At 44.4% G+C, this 22,977-nt stretch overlaps 1 long non-coding RNA gene across 2 annotated transcripts in view; it reads right to left on the bottom strand.

The window, feature by feature from the left end:
- The window catches only part of LOC138472730 (uncharacterized), a 154,532-nt gene that overhangs the window by 68,468 nt on the left and 63,087 nt on the right, over window positions 1-22,977 (bottom strand). Inside the window, exon 1 of one of the 2 annotated variants that reach the window (XR_011268669.1) lies at window positions 1,875-2,169. The exons of the other annotated variant lie outside the window; for it this stretch is intronic. This is a non-coding gene — a long non-coding RNA (uncharacterized lncRNA). Of the gene's footprint in view, window positions 1-1,874; window positions 2,170-22,977 lie in introns of those variants that run through there. 2 annotated transcript variants of the gene reach the window in all.

Raw genomic sequence — 22,977 nt, 5'->3', positions numbered from 1 at the left:
CAGTATCTTTGGGGTCCCATAGAGTTGCCTTTTTTTGCCTTTTGCCTCAATCAGGTTCCCCAGTTCTTCATTTGCACTTGACCCAGAAGTGCTTGCGAGAAGTGTGATCCTTGAAGGGTGGTCCTCAATCAAGGGTATGCCTTTCCCACTTCTACATGCTTGCAAGGGTCCTAATACGGGTTCACAGAAAACAGGCATCCCGTGTCCTCCTAACTCCCTTCTTGGCATCTTAGATTTGGCTCACAGCCCTACAGTGGACTTTGCCAGATTTCTCCCACCCACATCTTCTCACAGCTTTGGCGGGACAGCTCCAGCACCTCGATTTAGACGGTCACCAGTTCCTCCTCCTTTCCATTGGTTACAGCACATTTCCGGCTGATACTTTGCAGGACATCCTTCACTTTTTGCCAAAGTCTAATCAGTGCAGTTAGTCCGCCACCTGGCCACGCTGGGTGGGTCGTTGTGGGAATGGTCACATCAATCCTGTATCTGCTGCTCCAGAAGATGATTTCAGCGGGCCATATCCTGGTCAATGGAAAGCAAGATGGGCAACATTTCTTGGTAAATATTCAGTTTATTTGATGCTGATGTTGCTTCGACCAATCAGCTGCGTCTTTCCTTTCACCTCCTCGCCCCGTCTTTTCTGCTGCTGTTGCCAAAGGATGCAGTGGGTGAAGAAGGAAGCAGGAGTGTACATCAATGTTTTTGCGAGCACTCGGCTAGAAGGGTCATTGCCTCTAAATCATTTGACATGGGTGGGGAGGGTGACTATAAGATATTATGAAAACAATGGTCATCAGAGTCAACTTTTAAGACATTTTATCACAAAGGTATTGAGCATGTTTTGAATAATGTATTGCAAGAGCTTTGAACATGTACATCCGGAAGCTGCCAGTTTTGGCATAAAATGTCGAATGCTCCACACTAATGAGACCAGAGCATTGACGTCTATTAAAGACTAGTAGGCCGTGCCATTTCCATTGTCCAATTTTATTTCAGTGATTGGGCCTCATTACATGGTAGGCGGTAAACCGGGGTGCTATTAGCACCATGGTTGCCGCCGGTACCATACCGGTACCACCATGGAGAAAAGGGGAATTACCACCCTATTCCAAGGTTGGCGGGGCGGTAATTCCCCCTTCCTCCATGGCCCTTCCCCATTCCCATTTTTGCCCCATAGGGCTCAATGGGAATGGGGAAGGGGCTAATTACGGTACCGCAAATTGCGGTACCGTAATTAGCAACAAGGTCCCTTTGCGGGTCCCTACTTTAACGGCTGGTCTACACCAGCCGTTAAGGTCGGGTCCCGCAAAGGGACCTCGTAGTAAGGCGGTAAGGGTTTACTGGTACCGGTGCCCTTACCGGTACCGGTAAACCCTTACCGCCTACCGTGTAATGAGGCCCATTGTCTGATTTTCGAATGGGCATATAGGATGATTGCATTAATGAAGAACATTGGGTATCAGTTCCTTTTTTAGAGAGGATGGATCGCCTTCCACATATGGGCCTCCTTGCGGCTTTGAGGGGTTTTGTAGCAGATTCATAAGAGCAGGGTGCAGTAGCAACAGTCACCTTTATACTGCTGGACAGTCAGATTAGTAAAATTTTGCAGAATGGTTGCCACAGGGTCATGATTCATGTGGGAACAATTTTTCATTTGTTTAAATTATATATTATTCGAAACAATTGGCATTTTTGTATGCTGGTGTGTAGAAATTGGGATGTCTGTGTAAACATTCTTTCCACGGTGCCTTTAATAGAATCTCAACCTCTTCTCGTGATAGTGAGGGCGATTAAACAGTTTAACTCAGAAAAACCCCAGCAAGTCCTAAAAATAACATTATTTACGTTTGATACTTAGCGCAAGGACTCACCTCTTGTGTACGTTGTAAAACGCCTGGCTGCCCCCTGCATTGACGCTGGTCGGGTGCGGCCCATGGCAGCCCATGACATCACTCATGTCTTTAAGGGCCTCCCCGCATCTAACAGCCCTCTCTGGTTCTTCAGTTGTAAAAGGTGCGTTTGAAAACCACATACGCCTGAGCACTGGATAAAGCTGGCGCTATAAAAGAAAGAACGGCAAACACATCGCTTGCCCACTAGCATTGCAACATTGCCCTCTCTCTGAGGTACGGTCAGGCGGTGTGTGTCACCTTGAACAAAGGCACTCTGTACCCTCGGCCGCCTGACTGTGAGGAGAACCGGTTCAACTCCCGCTCGCAGAACCACAGCAACCTCCTGTGGGCTGTGGGCAGCTACACACGCCCCTCCCTTTCACACTCGGTGCGCTTCCTGGGAAAGTGTTCAGATGGCGTCAGATGGGGCAAACTGTGTGCACAGAATACAGGCAGCCCCCACCCCTGGAGGTCGGTGAAGGAAGTGAGCAGCACGATATTGTGCTCTAGAATTCAATGTTTATTGACAAAACCGTACTTGAATTTAGGCTTGAAATGTACACATAGCTGTGTGTGCAGCTAGGTATTAGTAGTGGACTGGTAAAGAGGCTGGCAGAGAGTTGGCGTGGCTCCTCTCGTCGACGCTGACGCACGTGAGTCAGAAGCGGCTTCATGGAAGAGTGCCCATATGGGGATTTGGGTGAAGCTCGCCTGCCATGAGTGCACGACCTCCTCATCTCTGCTTTGGGGGAGTGTAGGGCAGGTGGAGCAGCCCAGCCATTCTATTGCAACCAGTGCTACCCAGTCCCATCCTGTTCCGCTCGTTGGATATTAGCTGCACCTGCCCAAAACATCTGAGTGAACTTTGAACCACAAGCGTTTGCATACGTTTTAATGGGTAATGCATACAATGTTGAATGAAAAATGGAGTCTATAAATAATGAGCAGTTACAAACATAGGAAAAGATTAAAACAGAATAAGAAAAACCCTACTAATAGTCTTATTATATGTTCATTACATTTTAGGGTGACCAGATTAAAAAAGTGAAAAACCGGGACAGGGCAACTAACATAAAAGAAGTACTAACTCTTGAAAGTGGTTGTCAAGGAACTACACTTCAGCAGCGGTTGGAGAGAAGGGGGTTTAAGTGTTAGTGTCCAAATAAACACATATTATAATTAATTTATCACAAACTAACACTACCTTAAGTTGTAAAATGCAGCATTTCTTCTGTGCGAGATTGTGCATTCATTCATGCATGTTTGTCAGCTATGAAGAGCAACTACCAAAAAACCGGGACCACTGCAATTTGCAATGGAAACATAATCTTGAGAAAGGGGACAGAGCAGCAAAAACTGGGACAGTCCCGGGAAAACCGGGACGTCTGGTCACCCTATTACATTTGGAGTAGGTCAACCGAGTCTTCCAATAATAAGGTTGGGAAAGGCGTTTTGGAAATTGTTTTGTTTTCTCCAATCTGCTTATTAAATATAAAAAATAAGTTACAAAAACCTCTTGCAGCAAACATTCACTCTTATTCGTTTTCTATTTAAGTCATCATATGTTAATTGCAATGTTTTCCTTCCAGACAGCTTCCAAAATATCTTCATTATTTACTAAGCCCTACTCAAGCTCATGCAGAGCCCGAAAAATTAAATTAGACAAATAAACAGTCAATTAACATTTTCGAAGTGCTTTGCTTAGACAATAAATGAACCACTTGTAGAAGATACTTGCTTATCACTGCTTGGAAACTGTTCAACAGTCCAACTGCTTGATATGCGCTGGAGGAATGTTAAGCAAGTATTTCTCTTTATTTAGGGCCTACAACTGAGATTCTGAGCTCTCCCTTTCCTTAAATGGTTCTTCCCTTGAAGATTTGGGTGGGAGACTTACTCATTTCTAGCCATCCTGGACAGCTCTTTTATCCACTTCAAAGAATCTACTAACAGTCTTAGGATACCAAATAGAATTGTCCGCTCTCCCCCCTGTCTGTCGGTTCTTCAAATTGCGCTCTCTTTCAGCCTGCAGAAACACACCCAAAAAGACCTAGAATAAGGGGTTTCATACAAAAAGGGGCAGTAGTTCCTGCCAATTACCTCCATTCCCGAGTGCAATCTTCCTGGGTCCAAAAGCAGAAGAGGAGGAATGGCCTGTCATTGACCTAAAAGCTAAAATGTATTTGTATGCATACATTGAATGATTGTAATTAATGTTTTAATTGTTTTTGTTCATAACATTTCTGCATTTGTTATGTATTGAACAAGGGACGTCCATTTTTTCAGGACTTTTGAATTTATAAGAGAGGACACAGCTAAAACATTTTAGACGCTAGAGTTTCAGTCTTTCCTTTATACATTGATATTTTGACCTAAAAGCACCAAATGCCTTTCCTTTGTACTAAACCTTCAAAATGCAGTACATCCAACTATCAAGAGATACACTATTACGAGGGGATTGATAGTGAAAGTGAATCTAGGAGATGATTGCCTGGCATTCCCAGTTTATTTCACTCATCAGGAATTACTCCAGTTTCCGTGGAAGGGCCTCAGGTAGCAGTATTTTCTGTTCTGTTCAGCCTATGGTCAGCTTCTTCATGCTTCATGAAACTTTTGAAGCAAGTCATGGGTCCCCTCAAATCCAGGCGGGTACAGATAATAATACCACAGTTCTGCAGCTGGTTCCAGATGATAAAGTCCTGCATCAGCATATTTTCCTACAAAACTGGGGTTCATAACAAACTCCAAAATTAAGCCTCAATCCAAGAATCCATCACGAAGACTGGCACATTCTCAAGAATGTTGTTTTCTCTCTCAGGTGGCTTGTAAGACTGGCGGGAATTCTTTCTGGTTCCATTCAAATGTGCCCTGACACCCTACACTAGATGACACTCAAATGGCTAAAGGCTACGTTTCTTCACAAGAACTTCTCTTACATTTCATTCAGCTGTCGCCAGACATCAGACAAGAATTTCAGAATCATCGGGAAGCCTGGAACAGGAGAGTGGTAGCTGGTCCCTCTCCCGATATAGTTTTGGAATAGAAAGCTAGCAACCTTAGTGGGGTGCAAGCAGTGGGATTGTTTTCGCAAGTGCAAAAAGAGAACAGCAACTCATGTATCAGCAGTTTGATACAAAAAATAAAAATAAGGTTGCCTGATTGGGTCTTGACCATACAGGCTCTCGTAACATTTTTAAACAAAAAAAATGATCAAGCCCAGTTTGTACAGAACAGGACAAAGCACACTTCTGAACTAGCATTGGAAACGTTTAGAACATTGAATGTAAAAACTTCAATTTGCATTGCTTGTTCATTTATTGAATTCAATTATATTACAAAGGTTCACAATTTACAACACCATATAGAAAATATTGACATAGCATATCTCTATAAAAAAAAACGTTCACCCTAGTTCACTCAACTGAATCCATGCATGCCTCTAATCCATACACATTCATTTAACCTTGATCCATATCACTACACGCCAATATTCACGTACATTTCACAATGTTTGACAAATGGTGAATCTTTTTTTCTGTCAACAAGTGCTGTAATCGGGGCTCGTTGGCTTATCATTCATGCCAAATCCTGCACCCGCCATCATCAGGACAAGGATTGGCTACTAAATGGACTGCCCTCCTTCCTAACCTCAGTGTTCACAAAGTGTGAGAAAAAACAATACTTGTAGAGTTTATCAGTCATTGGTCACATGGTTCATGGAAACTTCCCCTGCAACCCCGCCTATCTAGTGGAAGCCCCATGCTGTGTATCGTGTAATGATAATGGAAAAGTGCTAAGTAGGGGCATCCTAACAAATGGTTGCACTTTAACCTTTCAGGTACATAGAGCGTGAATACCGGGCGGGAACAAAACCTGCAGACTGAGTCCCATACGGCATCTTAATAAATTTACCGGACATAGATTAAACATCTTAAGCGAGTAGGTGGGGTTGCATGAACCGTGTAACCAACCACTGATAAACTCTAGAAGTATTGGTTTTTCTCAGTTCAAAACTAATTGCTGAGAATGTTTTTTGAAAAGACCCTCATTGTGATTCCTTGGAATCTCTGAACTCTAATCCATAGCAGAACCAAATATCACAAGACAGGTGAGAGAGTTTTGTCTTACCTACGTGGTATGATTGAAGCAAACTGAGTGGTTTTTCATAGAGCTGAACATCTCATTCCCCCTGTACCTTTTGTCTATAGATAATTAGACAACATACAGACAACACAAGTAAAGACAGGTTCTGACTAAATAGAACCAAGAACATGCAAGCAACATAAGGTATGCACCTTTGTTCCATAATTAATTTGATTTGTAATTGACAGTATATGATTAAGTAATGCTCAAACACTGTTTTACAGACAGGAGTTTTTAATAGATTTTAATGGGCCTCATTACGAGTTTGGAGGTAGCCATGCCGCTTCTGGCGGCATGTCTACCTCCAAACTCGGGTCCAGGTTCCGCAAAAGGGGACTTACCGGGCCATTCTGACCTTGGAAGGTCCGGTAATTCCCTTTTGCGGGACCCGGATCCGGTACGTGCCCATTCCCATTTGAGCCCACATAGGGCTCAATGGGAATGGGGAGGATGGTAACAACAGGCCCATTAATGATGGGCCCATTGTTACCATCCTGGTCTGCTAGCGGGTCCCGCTCTGCACGTCTGGTCTGACCAGGCGTGAAGAGCGGGACCTGCTGCAGTACTCGGAATGTGGCGTCCCAGAATGAACGGTGCACCGTTCATTCCATGGCCGCCACACTCCCAATGAGGCCCAATGTGGTTTTTTTTGTAGACACTTTGTGAACACCGAGGTTAGAAAGGAGGGCAGTCCATTTAGTAGGCACTCCTTGTCCTGATGGTGGCAGGCACAGGATTTGGCTTGAATGATAAGCAAACGAGCCCCGCTTGAAATACGTGTCGACAGACAAGATTCACCATTTATCAAACATTGCGAAATGTACGTGAATATTGGCATGTAGTGATATGGATCTAGGTTAAATGAATGCATATGGATGAGAGGCATGCATGGATTCAGTTGAATGAACTATGAACTAGGGTGACCGTTTTTTTTTATAGAGCTATGCTATGTCAATATTTCTGTATATGGTGTTGTTAAGTGTGAACCTTTGTAATAGAATTGAATTCAATAAGTGAACAAGCAATAGAAATTGAATTTTCTTTACATTCAATGAATGTTCTAAAAGTTTCCAACACCAATTCAGAAGTGTGCTTTGTCCTGTTCTGTTCCAACTGGCAGTTCGATACCTCAACCGTTCGGGAGGCAGGCTAGTCAAAAGGGTCGAACAAGCTTAGGAAATGATTTTTTCTATTTCTGCCTAGATAGGAACATTGCACTCAAGGTGAATATGTAATGGGTGTCCAGTAGAGAAGCAGATTGGAACTCCAGATAACTTCAGGAAAGGAATAATGACCGAATTTCAGATCACATTCAGTTCGATTTTCACCAGTATCTTTGGGCTTTCAAAGAGTCGGACCTGTTAGCCTCTTGGCTCCATCATCCGGTTACTCAGTTCTTCATTTGCACCATGATCCAGCAGTGCTAGCCAGAGGTGCAATCATTCCAGGGGTAGGCCGTTCCGCCCTCTCCATGATCCTAATACAAGTCTGTAGGAAAGAGTCATCCCTGGTCCTCCTAACTCCTTTTAAACAATCTCAGATTTATATCATGGCCCTCCGAGAGTTATCAGTGAACTTTGTCAGATTTCTCCCATCCACATCTTCCCACAGTCTTGGAGCACCAGCTTCACGACCCCCATTTACAGGCCCACCTGCTCCTGTCAGTGCTTCCCAGTCCTTCCAGTACATTTAGGCTGATTTTGTGCAGGTCATTAAAGGCTCCTGGGCAAAGTCTACTTAGGTTGATTAGTCCTCCAGCTGGGCACACTGGATGGGCATTTTTCTGCTCCTCCATTAGATGTAGTGATCCTCTTCGTTGCTCTGTTCAGAGAGGGAAAGTCTTAAATAATTATTTATGGTTTCACGTCTGCATTTTCAGCAGGCAGTATCCCCGCGAAGACTAAGCGAGATGGACAATATTTCTTAGCATGTATATAGTTTTAGTTGATGGTAATGTTGGTTCAACTTCTTAGGAGGTTCTTTCCTATTGTAAACCTTATCCCGCAGGTTCTTCTGCCGCTCCAGCTGTTTGGTGCATTGGATGAAGACGGAAGATGGAGGACTCATAGATGTGTCTGGGACTCGCTCTTTTAGACGTGACAATTTACATGGGAGGGGGACGGGACGAAAGCATGAGGCAATGGTCATGGGACTCCACTTTTAATACAATTTATCACTCAAGTATTGAGCATGTATTATATAATATATTAGAAGCGGTTTGAAATCTCATATTAGGAAGCTTCCAGCTTTGACTTTGAATCTCTAATCTCCCTCACTAACGAGAGTGGAGATGTAGCTTCTATTAAGATTAGGAGGCGTGTGTAATTGATACCACACACTTTTATTTTAGTGATTATCTGATTTTGCGCATAGGCATAGCACATATTATATTGCCGGGGAATATTGGGTGACAGGGTGGGTCGCCTTCCTCAAATGCACCTGGTTGTGGCTGCTTGAGGGTTTGGAGCAGCTGCAAAAGAGGATGATACAATAGCAACAGTCACCTTTATACTGATGGACAGAGAGGTTAGTACAAAGAATGTCTACTGGTTGGCCCAGAGATATGACTCTGCTTCCTCTGTTAATTTGGGAACGGTTTTCCTTTTCCATAACAAAAGATATTGGGCCTCATTACACGGTAGGCGGTAAGGGTTAACGGTCACCGGTAAGGGTACCGGTGACCGTTAACCCTTACCGCCTGATTACGAGGTCCCTTTGCGGGTTGGTACTTTAACGCCTGCTTTTTAGCAGGCGTTAAAAACAAACCAGCAAATGGACCAGGGTGCTAAATACGGTACCGCAATTTGCGGTACCGTAATTAGCACCTTCCCCATTATGCCCTATGGGGCAAAAATGGGAATGGGGAAGGGCAATGGGGGAAGGGGGAATTACCGCCCCGCCAACCTTGGAATAGGGCGGTAATTCCCCTTTCCTCCAAGGCGGTGCCGGTATTTTACCGGCATGGACCAAGGTGCTAATAGCGCCTTGGTCCACCGCCTACCGTGTAATATGCATAATTCTTGTCTACCTGAATTTACAAGATTCTAAACCTCTGCTTATGCTAGTGGGGGAGATTCAACATTGCTGCTCAGAAGAAACCCCCTTAAGGGCCTGATTCGCAGAAGCGTTTTATAATGGCGCAATCCCATAAGAAAACGTTCTGTGAAACAGGCCCTTATTTGTAATATCATTTTTTTTAATGTTTGTTACTTAGTGCAAGGACTCACCTCATGTGTAAGGTCTAAAAAGCTTGGCTGTGCTCTGCATTGCTGCAGGTCATGTGCAGTCCATGTCAGCCCATGACTCGGCTGGTGCCTGTAAAAGTCCTCCCCACACCCAACATCCCGCACTAGTTCTTCACTGACAGAAGGTGGTGTGAAAATCATGTACCACCGAGCACCACTAACAAACAATAGCAAACATAATTCGTGCCCCCTAGCAACAATGCAACATTGCCCGCTGGTGCAATACTGTGTTCTTAGAATTCAACATTTATTGACAAAACCGTATTTGAATGCAAGCTTGAAATGCACACCCAGCTGTGTCTGTAACTAGGTGTTAGTGGACTGGTAAAGAGCGTGGCAGAGAATTGGCGTGGCTCCTGCCTGTGACGCAGACGCACGGGAATCAGGAGAGGCTTCATGGCGTTCCGGTGGGGGACTTTGGGTCAAGCTCGGCTGGCGCTGAATGCGTGCCCTCCTCATGTGTGGGACGGTAGGGGGCGGTAGGGAAGGCGGAGCAGCTCAGCCATTCTATTGCAATCAGTGTTATCCACTCCCACCCTGTTACGCTCATTAGAGTAGGCTTTGGCTGTGCAGGTACATGTGTCTTCATGCACCTGCCACACAGATCTGAGTGAACTCTGAACCACAAACGTTAGCGTACATTTCAAAGAGTAACACAGGCAATGTTCAATGAAATATGTAGACGATATATAATGAGAAATTAAAAATAGAGAAGTAAGATGAACACTATCAGAAAGGTTTACATTTATTACATTTGGAATTGGGCGACCGAGACTTCGCAATAACTGGTTGGGAAAGGTTTGGGAAAAGGGGTTTTGGAGTTTTTAAACCATTTGTCCAATCTGTTTATTAAATAGAACAAATGCATTACAAAAACATCTAGCATGAAACATTCACTCTTCTTCGTTTTCTTTTTAAGTTAACGTATACTTAATGGATTCCTTCCAAACACCTTCCAAAATAATTTAAATATTTACTAAGCCCTACACAGGCACCAGGGTTAAATTAGCTAATTAAACAGTCAATGCATGTTTTTTAAGTGCTTTACTTATTATTTAGACAACCAGCAGAAGTACCCATTCTTCGAACGGGTTCTGTAGACATACATGATAACACTGATCGAGTCTTTCGCTGCTTCGATTCGCTTATCACTTGATGTGCTTTGCACCCTGCAGTAAACTGCATAGAGATTGGTGTGGCTGGATGACATACCCTGGAGCAGACGTTGGGGGGAGGCAAGAGTTGGTGCGCTGCTGCATACTGGGACCTTCTGTGCTCTCTTCCCACCTGTCGCCTCCAGTGGTAGAAGTGTACCAATAAAAGTAGTGGAACTGTGATCCGGGCAGGGAGCAATGGGCAACACATTTTTCAAGGGTTGCAGCCATGCTGCTTGACAGCTAATTGAGTTGAAACATATTTCAGTTTAGCTGTAACTGCTATTGGGTAGTAAAGTGGAGAAAGTAGTTTAACTTCACAAAGAACAGTTCCGGAAAGGTAAAAATGGTTGCAAAAAGTAGTGGAACTGTTAAGAGTAAAAAATTAAAAGTGGTGGAACGCCGCTTCTGACTGTTCCCGGGCACTTCAATCACTGGTCACCTCACCGTAGCATGGTGTAGTTCATTGCATTGCAAATGTCTTGGTGACTGTGCATCGTATGGCCTTGTTCCTCATGTCGGGACCAGTCCTATTACAACCACATTGATGTTTCACTGATTTCAGGCAACCCTCTCATGTGTGAAGGTGCTGAAATCCAGGGGAAGGGGTGGGGTGTCCAAAAGCCAAGTAGCTAGTAATGTCCGGAGGGTCCTAACAGGTAACTATGCACATTTTGGTGCAGATAGGTGAAACAGTGTGGAATTGTATAAGGAACAACACTTCGCCAAGCCACAAACCCACAAATACATTTTGACTTGTGCTGCAATCCAGGGAGAACGGGTGGGGTGTGCACATTTCATGTAGTCAGTAATGTCCGTAGGGTCCTATAAGGTAACTATGCACAATTTGGTACAGATTGGTGAAATGGTGAGGAATTGTATAAGGAACAACTGTTCGCCTCAAATCCAGCCACAAACAAACACATTTTCACTTTTATATATATATAGATAAGTTAATGACTTGTAGAAGGTAAATGCTCATCACTTCTTGGGACCTGCTAAACAGTCCAACTCCTTGATATTTTCATCAGAAATGTTAAGCAAGTATTTGTCTTTATTCAGGGTCTACACCCAATTCAATGATCTAGACGCTCCCTTCCTTCCTAAAGTAAATTCACATCCTTAAATGGTTCTTCCCAGAAACATCTGGGGGAGAATGACCCATTTCTATCCAAACTGGACAGCTCTCTCATCCTACCCAAAGATTCGCCAAAGAGTCTTGGGATACCAAATGCAATTGTACTCTCCCCTCTGTCTGTTGGTTCTTCAAATCCCTTGCTCTTTCAGCCAGGAAAAACATGTCCTAATATCCCTCAAAGAAGGGTTTTCACACAAAAAAGGGCAGCCATTCCTGCTACTTATCTTCATTCCTGAACTGGTTCAGAAAGCAGACGAGGAAAAATTATCCCATATTTGACCTACAACCACTAAATGCCTTCCCTAATTTCTACATGCACTTCAAAATGGAATGCATCCATCCCTCAAGAGATACACTATTACAAGGGGATTGATGGTGAAAGCGAATCTAGAAGATGATTGCCTGGATATTCCCTGTTTATTACCCTCATTAGGAATTCCTCTGGTTTCCGTGGAAGTGCCTCAGATGGCAGTTTTATTTTGGCCTGTTAATCCTCTGGTTAGCCTCTCCAGGCTTTATGAAAGTCTTGAAGCCAGTCATGGCCTACCTTAGATCCAGGGGAGTATGGATGATAATGTACTTCAACTTCAATGCAAATGCCTGTTCTGGATGATAAAGTCCTGAATCACATCCCTCCCTAACAACTATCTCCAAAACCTTATCTTGGGTTTGTTAAAACAATCCATCATCATTCCTAAGCAATGCATCCAGCTTTTTGGGAGTTGCTATAGATTTGAAGAAATGCATTCTGCTCTTCCCAAGTATTGGAATGAAAAGAATCCATATAGAAAACCAGCTCATTCTCAAGAATGCTGTTCTCTCTCTCATATTTCTGGTATGGGTGGTGGGAATGCTTTCCACCTCCATCAAACAATGTTCACTGGATCTCTACACTACAAGATTCTCTAGTGGGTAAAGGCCAGGCTTCTTTGCAAGAACATCTCTTACTCCCATCTAATACTGCAGTATTCAGACACCAGCGAAGAAATTCGCAATCATATGGAAGCATGGAACGGGAGAGCGATTTCTGTACCCTGTCCCAATATAGTTAGGAATTGGAAGCCAGCAACCTTGGTGGGGTGCAAGAAGTGGGAATGTTTCCACAGGTGCAAAAAGAGAACAATATCACATCAATTATCTGAATTGTTTAGCAGGTTCTGTGCATTAAAGAGCCTGGTGAAGGATCATGTGAATTGCTGTGTACCTCACATGGATAATGTGTAGGCAGTTTAATACATCACCCAATTGGGTGAGGAGTGCCTAGTTAAAAGTGTATCGCAGGATTAGCAAATTATTTCTCGTATTTCTGCCTGGATAGGAACATTGCACTCAAGGTGAATATGTAATAGGTTTGTTCAATGCAGAAGCAAATTATAACTCCGGGTACCTCCAGCAAAGGAATAATGACTGCATTTCAGATCACATTAATTTCAGTTGTCTCCAGTTTCTTTGGCGTCCCATGCAGTTGGACCTTTTTGCCTCATGTCTCAATCATCAGGTCCCTGAGTCCTTCATTTGCACCCTGACCCAGAAGTACTAGCCCGATGGCGAATCCTTCAAGATTGGTACTCAATCAAGGGATATGCCATTGCCCCCTTGTCCATTATCCTAATGCAAGTCGGTAGTCAAGAGTCATCCCTGGTCCTCCTTACTCCCTTTCAAAAATCTCAGATTTTGCTCCCGGCTCTGCAAGAGTTATCAGTGGACTTTCTTAGATTTCTCCCATCCACATCTTCTCACAGGCTTAGAGAGCCAGCTCCATGACCTGAAATTACAGGACCACCTGCTCCTACTGTACTCGAAAAATGTCAGCGCTTCCAGGTCATTCCAGTACATTTAGGCTGATACTTTGCAGGTCAAAACAAAAGAGGTGATAGCTGGGAGGTTCAGAATTAATCCTAACCTCTGGCATTGCTCTGGGCAAACCTCCAGACCATCGTTCTTCGCCTGCCAGAGTCATTACAAAAGGGGAAAGACCCTATGCAAATCAGGGTTGTCCCCACCCCAAAAGGGGCAGTCCAGCCTGAACTGCTTGGTCATATCCCTTCTGCACGACAACACATGCATCCTCAAACATGGTTGAGCCTCGATACTTTGCAGGCCATCAGAAACCCTTGGGCAAGGTCTATTTAATCCGGTTAGTCCTCTACCTGGGCACACTGGGTGGGCAGTTTTTTGGATAGTCATACTGATTATGTATCTGCTCCTCCATTAGATGTGGTGATGCTCTCAGTCACTCTGTTCAGAGATTGAAAGGCTTAAATAATTATTAATGGTTTCACATCTGCAATTTCAGCAGGCATTATCCTCGTGAAGAGTACGCGCGATGGGCAACATTTATTAGCATGTATACAGTTTTATTTGATGGTAACATTGCTTCGCCTTCTCAGGTGCTTCTTTCCTATCATAAACCTCACCCGCAGATTCTTCTGCCACTCTAGCCGTTTTATGCATGGGATGAAGACGGAAGCAGGAGGACTCATAGATGTTTCTGGGACTCGCTCTTTTAGATCAGTTTACATGGCAGGGAGATGGGACGAAAGCATGAGGCAATGGTCATGGGACTCCACTTTTAAGACAATTTATTACTCAAGTATTGGGCATGTATTGTATAATTTATCAGAAGCGGTTTGAAATCTCATATTAGGAAGCTTCCAGCCTTGACATCGAATCTCTACTCTCCCTCACTAACGAGAGTGGAGAGGTAGCTTCTATTAAGATTAGTAGGCGGGTATAATTGATACCACACACTTTTATTTTAGTGATTATGTGATTTTCGAATGGGCATAGCACATATTATATTGCCGGGGAATATTGGGTGACAGGGTGGGTCGCCTTCCTCAAATGCACCGTGTTGTGGCTGCTTGAGGTTTTGGAGCAGCTGCAAAAGAGGATGATACAATAGCAACAGTCACCTTTATAGTGATGGACAGAGAGGTTAGTACAAAGAATGTCTACTGGTTGGCCCAGAGATATGACTCTGCCTCCTCTGTTAATTTGGGAACGGTTTTGCATTTTCCTTAAAAAACATAATCTAAAAAAGCTGTGAAGAATATAGGATCTCTATTCATAGTTCTTACCTCTGCACCTTTAGTAGAATCAAAACATCTACTCACGATAGTGAAGGAGATCAAACATTGCAACTCACAAGAAATCCAGCAAGATGTATTAATATCATTTTTTAAAATGTTTGAAACTTATTGCAAGGACTCACCTCATGTGTAAGTTCTAAAAAGCCTTTCTGCCTTCTTCATTGCAGCTGATCATATGCGGTCCATGTCAGACCATGGCTCGGCTGGTGCCTGTAAAGTTTCTTCACTGGCAAAAGGTGGTCTGAAAGCCATGTACGACCGAGCATCAGGCAGAAATGGCGTAAAAAAAGAATGGAAAAAACAATCAATGCCCCTAACATCAATGCAGCGTTGCCCGCTCCTTGCGGTACAGTCAGGCGCTGTCTGACACCTAAAACAAAGACACTCTGTACCCTCACCCCGATCGTGAGCGATGAGAACCGGTTCAACTTACTCCAGGAAAACCACAGTAACCTGAGGGCAGCCACATACGTCCCCAGCTTTCACGCTCGCTGCACTTCCTGGGAAAGTGTTCAGATGACGTCAAAGGGGACATAATATGTGCACGCTATGCAGCTAGGCACCCACCCCTGGAAGCCAGTGCAGGAAGTGAGCCAGTGGAGGAGCCTGGCGGTTGATGAGGGGAAGGGGGAGGTTGCCCTGTACCCCTTGGCACCCAATGCATGCCCAGTGTGCCCCCCAGTCTCCCGTTGTTGCCCTATTATCCACCCTGGCACCAGAAATTGCCTACGCTACTGAAATGAGCAACACTGTTCTGGTGCAATATTGTGTTCTTAGAATTCAACGTTTATTGACAAAACCGTACTTGAATGCAAGCTTGAAATGTACACCCAACTGTGTGTGTAACTAGGTATTAGCAGATTAGTAAAGAACCTGGCAGAGAGTTGGCATTGCTCCAGTCATTGACGCTGACTCATGGGAGGCAGGGGAGGCTTCATGGAAGAGTGGCAACGAGTTTGGGGGAGGCTTGGCTGCTGCTGAAGGCATGCCCTCCTCATCAGTGCTTTGGGTGATGATGGGGCAGGTGGAGCAGCTCGGACATTCTACTGCAACTAGCATTATCCAGTCCCATCCTGCTATGCACAGGTGTAGCCAGGATTGTGTAACAAGTGGGGTTTGGAGCTAATGTAGTAGGGTCCACCCTAAGGCAAGCCTCTTTCTTTCAACATTCCATAGTGTAATGGCACATTCGGGTTTCTCAGGCTCCCCTAACCTGGATAGTTTTCTCAGCCGTTATTCACAATGTTCATATCACTCTCAATCCCCCTTCAATAGGGTAACTTCACACTTAGGTTTCTCAGACTTGCGTAACCTTGGTAGCTTTCTCAATCCTTCTTCAAACTGTTCATCTCTTTCAATCCCCATCTCGCAGGGTATTTTCAGACTCGGGTTTCTCAGACTCCCATAATCTTATTAACTTTTCTAAATGCACCTTGCATAGGGTGCTTTCACACTCAGGTTTCTGAGGCTCCCGTAACCTTCATATCTTTCTCAGCCCTTCTTCACGCTGTTCATCTCTTTCAATCCCCGTCTCACAGGGTGTTTGCACACTCGGTTTCTCATGCTACTGTAACTTTGATCGTTTTTCTCAATCCCTGTCTCAGAAGGTGTTCATATTGTGGCAGATCAGAAGAAGGATGCAGACTCTCAGATGGCATCTTTAGAATGACTTTATTAAATTATATTGTGAAAACCTGACTATCCCTATTGCCGAGGGGTATTCCCTACGTATTTTACAAACTAAGGTGCTTGTCAATCGTCTTGTGATGTCCAAAAAGGAGTGCCCCACCCAAAATGAATGCTTTCTAACCCTACCATCAACTTGAAGCAAAAAAAGAATACGGTCAGGAGAATGTCTTTCATGTCCAGGTGGGTGCTTCTTATACTGTTCTCTTTAGTCTTTTAATCTCCAGTTTAATATCTCATTTTCAAATAGACCTTCGTGACTCCTCGTATTAGATCATACAACTCTCTCAATGGGCTCTTGTTGCTTCCTTTCTTTGGTGCACTAGCTTTCCTTGAGTCTTGTTGGTTCTGTGACAAATCTGTGGATATCGTCCCTTTCTACCCTAGGGGGAGACCTTTCCCATGGAGCCAGGGTGGTGCGTCCACAGTACAATAATCCCCCTGGGTGTTGTGCATCGGGGAAGGATCACGGGGAGAGGAAGCCCCTCATGGGATTAGGGATGACCGTTCCCAGAGAACACGGTATACCACCTTCTTGCTAGACCCTCCCTCTTTCCCCAAGCCAAACTCTCTGTTCCTGCTCCCCCCCCCCAGTACCAATGTCTGCTATTGTAACATTAACCTACTTAATATGTTAGATCAGACTAGTGGCCATGACAATACCAATTACTTTCCATATAGTTCCAATACAAGTACTGTGAAGAAGAAGATACCCAGGAGTATGCAGATCTCTCTGGAGAACCAAAGTGAATAGTCTAGTCTCTCACAGAATTTGATTGTTTCGAGGAAATAAAAAAACAGCAGAGGGAAGCCAACATGGAAAGAGCCACCATCCTCTGATGACGAAATCCAGGAGACGCCGACCCAGCGAACAGACGGCCGCAGCTCGAGACGCCATGCATGGAGGCAAATGGGATCGTGAAGGTAGAAGGAGATACTCTGTCTTCTGCCTGAACAAAACTCTGGGCACCCCAAAGTCTGGCAAGTCGCTGGAAAGCAACACCCATTCCTAGAAGGGAGCAGAGACTGGCAGAGCGGGTGCACATGAGAAGAAGAACAAGAATGCAAATTGACCTGCGGGACACCATCGACCATAGAGAAAGCCTGAACGCACAAATGCTGCCAGAGCCTCTGATGGAAACACTGAAGCTCATAAGCCGCGAACCACTGAAACAGATATGGGGATACACCAAGAGGTGCTGGAGGTCTGGGAGGAACCCGGAGGATGACTGTAGAACACAATATAAGAGGGTCTGGGACCCGCCCCCATATGAGAGCAAGAGAATAAGAGGGTATGGGACCCAGAGAGAAACAGAGACAGTACAGAGGGAAGCATATGCTTGGCAGGAGAGTGAATCAAGATATTGCAACAGTGAATTGAAATCCTGGGACCCACACCCATATGAAAGCCAGAGAACAAGAGGGTCTGAGACCCTGAAAGACACAGAGACAGTACAGAAGGAAGGAGTATACTTGGCAGACGAGTAAACCAAGTTATTACAACCACACACTGAGAGTCTGGGACCCGCACCCACATGAGAACCTGAAAATAAGATGGTCTAGTCCTCTGAAACCAAAAGAGACAGATCAGAAGGAAACCTGTGCATGGCAGGAGGGGGCTCGCACCCATATGAGAATCTAAGAATACAGTGAGATTCCTTCAGGAAGGTATGGGGTCCGGGACCCAAGGAGTTTAGAGAAGGAAATAAAACTACATAAGGAGGAGACAAACTCCTAAAGTTGAACAAGAAAGAATTTAGGGGAAAGTAGGAACCCTTTAATCACTGGAGTGATACCTTGTGGAACATTTCTTTTGTTGCTTTTACCACTGAGAAACTGGGATCTTTTCTGTTGGCAAGAAGTGCCATTATCACTTTAAGTTGGGAAGAACCCCCCTTGCACATTAGATTTAGGTTATTAGTGTTAGGGTCAGTAGTAGGGTTTTGGGATACGACAGTGACTGATTATTGCTTGACATCCTGATGTTTTCCTTACATTTCTTTGAGGCAGGGAATCCCCTTTTAGCCTTGGTTACAGAGAGGCCATTTTCCCAACCCTTTTCCTGATTAATAAATGTTTATAACCAAAATGATGCCACCTTTGTGTCAGAACCCTACATTTGCAGCCCATAAAGTTCCATAGGTTAATCTTGAAAGGATTTTCAAATTCAGGCAAAAATATAAGCCTGTATGGGATTCTTATTTCTCTCGTCTGAATATTTCTGCTTTCTCTTCTCTTTATTCTCTTGCCTGTTGTTATTTTTGAATGCTTCTTGGGTCTTCTGCTCCTTATCTTTTATCATTCTGATATACCTTTCATTCACTTCACACAGAGGGTTAATATTCCCATTTTCCAGGTTAATGCTGCACTGTCTTGTAAGTAGTTTATCATAAGGGTTTCCCAGCCTTTCTCATTTTCTTTGCAATTTGTTTCAAACTCTCTTATGAGTTTAATTTTCTCCCTTTTAGGATTAGTTATCATTCTCTCTGTCATTTAGGCAGACCATGATTAGCAACAATTCCTTTTCTCTTTCAACTGTATTGGTTTCCCTTTTTGGGTGGGTTATGATTCTCTTTCTTTTACCCAGACAGTTCAAATTTGACAAATGTACTTTCTCACTTTTCTCGTTTCTACTGGGTCGAGTTTCAACATTCTTATAATAATTCCTGCCTCCGTTGCCATTGCTCCCTGGGTCCCCATTACCTTCTCATTCAGGTGTAGATAGCTCAAGGTTGCTTATGGTTCAGGTCGCTCCAGGCATTCCCTCTTCTTTGTTTGTCTGTTCGCCGGCATCTTTGCGCAAAGTGTCTTATCTTGTCTCCCGACTTTGTTATTCCTCAGTGGGGAACCATGTCAGATGTAGCAGTCTCCCTTTGGCGGATTCAGCATCGTTATCCTGGTTACCTGCCCACCTCCTGAATCCCATGGTCCCTCCACCACCATTACTCTGTCCCTTCTCGGAGTCTAGTCTCCTTCAGTCTCCACATAACTCGCTTCTCGGTTGCAGGCTTCCAGGAACTTTGGATTTTGCAGGCTCTGAGCCCGTCCAGAGCCTGCCTCCAGATAGCGTAACGTTGCCGGGTAACCTCCCCTGTTTCACCATGTTATCCTGATTCTTGCTGTCTCTCTCCTCCCTCCAAAAGGGTCGAACAGGCTTAGGAAATGATTTTTTCTATTTCTGCCTAGATAGGAACATTGCACTCAAGGTGAATATGTAATGGGTGTCCAGTAGAGAAGCAGATTGGAACTCCAGATAACTTCAGGAAAGGAATAATGACCGAATTTCAGATCACATTCAGTTCGATTTTCACCAGTATCTTTGGGCTTTCAAAGAGTCGGACCTGTTAGCCTCTTGGCTCCATCATCCGGTTACTCAGTTCTTCATTTGCACCATGATCCAGCAGTGCTAGCCAGAGGTGCAATCATTCCAGGGGTAGGCCTTTCCGCCCTCTCCATGATCCTAATACAAGTCTGTAGGCAAGAGTCATCCCTGGTCCTCCTAACTCCTTTTAAACAATCTCAGATTTATATCATGGCCCTCCGAGAGTTATCAGTGAACTTTGTCAGATTTCTCCCATCCACATCTTCCCACATTCTTGGAGCACCAGCTTCACGACCCCCATTTACAGGCCCACCTGCTCCTGTCAGTGCTTCCCAGTCCTTCCAGTACATTTAGGCTGATTTTGTGCAGGTCATTAAAGGCTCCTGGGCAAAGTCTACTTGGGTTGATTAGTCCTCCAGCTGGGCACACTGGATGGGCATTTTTCTGCTCCTCCATTAGATGTAGTGATCCTCTTCGTTGCTCTGTTCAGAGAGGGAAAGTCTTAAATAATTATTTATGGTTTCACGTCTGCATTTTCAGCAGGCAGTATCCTCCCGAAGAGTAAGCGAGATGGACAATATTTCTTAGCATGTATATAGTTTTAGTTGATGGTAATGTTGGCTCAACTTCTTAGGAGGTTCTTTCCTATTGTAAACCTTATCCCGCAGGTTCTTCTGCCGCTCTAGCTGTTTGGTGCATTGGATGAAGACGGAAGAAGGAGGACTCATAGATGTGTCTGGGACTCGCTCTTTTAGACGTGACAATTTACATGGGAGGGGGACGGGACGAAAGCATGAGGCAATGGTCATGGGACTCCACTTTTAATACAATTATCACTCAAGTATTGAGCATGCATTATATAATATATTAGAAGCGGTTTGAAATCTCAAATTAGGAAGCTTCCAGCTTTGACTTTGAATCTCTAATCTCCCTCACTAACGAGAGTGGAGATGTAGCTTCTATTAAGATTAGGAGGCGTGTGTAATTGATACCACACACTTTTATTTTAGTGATTATCTGATTTTCGCATAGGCATAGCACATATTATATTGCTGGGGAATATTGGGTGACAGGGTGGGTCGCCTTCCTCAAATGCAGCTGGTTGTGGCTGCTTGAGGTTTTGGAGCAGCTGCAAAAGAGGATGATACAATAGCAACAGTCACCTTTACACTGATGGACAGAGAGGTTAGTACAAAGAATGTCTACTGGTTGGCCCAGAGATATGACTCTGCCTCCTCTGTTAATTTGGGAACGGTTTTCCTTTTCCATAACAAAAGATATTGGGCCTCATTACACGGTAGGCGGTAAGGGTTAACGGTCACCGGTAAGGGTACCGGTGAACGTTAACCCTTACTGCCTGATTACGAGGTCCCTTTGCGGGTTGGTACTTTAACGCCTGCTTTTTAGCAGGCGTTAAAAACAAACCCGCAAATGGACCAGGGTGCTAAATACGGTACCGCAATTTGCGGTACCGTAGTTAGCACCTTCCTCATTCCCATTATGCCCTATGGGGCAAAAATGGGAATGGGGAAGGGCAATGGGGGAAGGGGGAATTACCGCCCCGCCAACCTTGGAATAGGGCGGTAATTCCCCTTTCCTCCAAGGCGGTGCCAGTATTTTACCGGCATGGACCAAGGTGCTAATAGCGCCTTGGTCCACTGCCTACCGTGTAATGAGGCCCATTATTCTTTAAAAAAATGTATTTTCTTTGATGCTGATATGAAGAAATGAGGATCTCTATGCATAATTCTTGTCTACCTGAATTTACAAGATTCTAAACCTCTGCTTATGCTAGTGGGGGAGATTCAACATTGCTGCTCAGAAGAAACCCCCTTAAGGGCCTGATTCACAGAAGCGTTTTATAATGGCGCAATCCCATAAGAAAACGTTCTGTGAAACAGGCCCTTATTTGTAATATCATTTTTTTAATGTTTGTTACTTAGGGCAAGGACTCACCTCATGTGTAAGGTCTAAAAAGCTTGGCTGTGCTCTGCATTGCTGCAGGTCATGTGCAGTCCATGTCAGCCCATGACTCGGCTGGCGCCTGTAAAAGTCCTCCCCACACCCAACATCCCGCACTAGTTCTTCACTGACAGAAGGTGGTGTGAAAATCATGTACCACCGAGCACCACTAACAAACAATAGCAAACATAATTCGTGCCCCCTAGCAACAATGCAACATTGCCCGCTGGTGCAATACTGTGTTCTTAGAATTCAACATTTATTGACAAAACCGTATTTGAATGCAGGCTTGAAATGCACACCCAGCTGTGTCTGTAACTAGGTGTTAGTGGACTGGTAAAGAGCGTGGCAGAGAATTGGCGTGGCTCCTCCCTGTGACGCAGACGCACGGGAATCAGGAGAGGCTTCATGGCGTTCCGGTGGGGGACTTTGGGTGAAGCTCGGCTGGCGCTGAATGCGTGCCCTCCTCATGTGTGGGACGGTAGGGGGCGGTAGGGAAGGCGGAGCAGCTCAGCCATTCTATTGCATTCAGTGTTATCCACTCCCACCCTGTTACGCTCATTAGAGTAGGCATTGGCTGTGCAGGTACATGTGTGTTCATGCATCTGCCACACAGATCTGAGTGAACTCTGAACCACAAACGTTAGCGTACATTTCAAAGAGTAACACAGGCAATGTTCAATGAAATATGTAGACGATATATAACGAGAAATTAAAAATAGAGAAATAAGATGAACACTATCAGAAAGGTTTACATTTATTACATTTGGAATTGGGCGACCGAGACTTCGCAATAACTGGTTGGGAAAGGTTTGGGAAAAGGGGTTTTGGAGTCTTTAAACCATTTGTCCAATCTGTTTATTAAATAGAACAAATGCATTACAAAAACATCTAGCATGAAACATTCAATCTTCTTCGTTTTCTTTTTAAGTTAACGTATACTTAATGGATTCCTTCCAAACACCTTCCAAAATAATTTAAATATTTACTAAGCCCTACACAGGCACCAGGGTTAAATTAGCTAATTAAACAGTCAATGCATGTTTTTTAAGTGCTTTACTTATTATTTAGACAACCAGCAGAAGTACCCATTCTTCGAACGGGTTCTGTAGACATACATGATAACACTGATCGAGTCTGTCGCTGCTTCGATTCGCTTATCACTTGATGTGCTTTGCACCCTGCAGTAAACTGCATAGAGATTGGTGTGGCTGGATGACATACCCTGGAGCAGACGTTGGGGGGAGGCGAGAGTTGGTGCGCTGCTGCATACTGGGACCTTCTGTGCTCTCTTCCCACCTGTCGCCTCCAGTGGTAGAAGTGTACCAATAAAAGTAGTG

This window comes from Ambystoma mexicanum, chromosome 8 (assembly GCF_040938575.1).
Source record: "Ambystoma mexicanum isolate Mex_15411 chromosome 8, UKY_AmexF1_1, whole genome shotgun sequence".
In the NCBI taxonomy this organism is placed as follows: domain Eukaryota; kingdom Metazoa; phylum Chordata; class Amphibia; order Caudata; family Ambystomatidae; genus Ambystoma; species Ambystoma mexicanum.
This window is presented reverse-complemented; position numbering and strand designations above follow the sequence as displayed.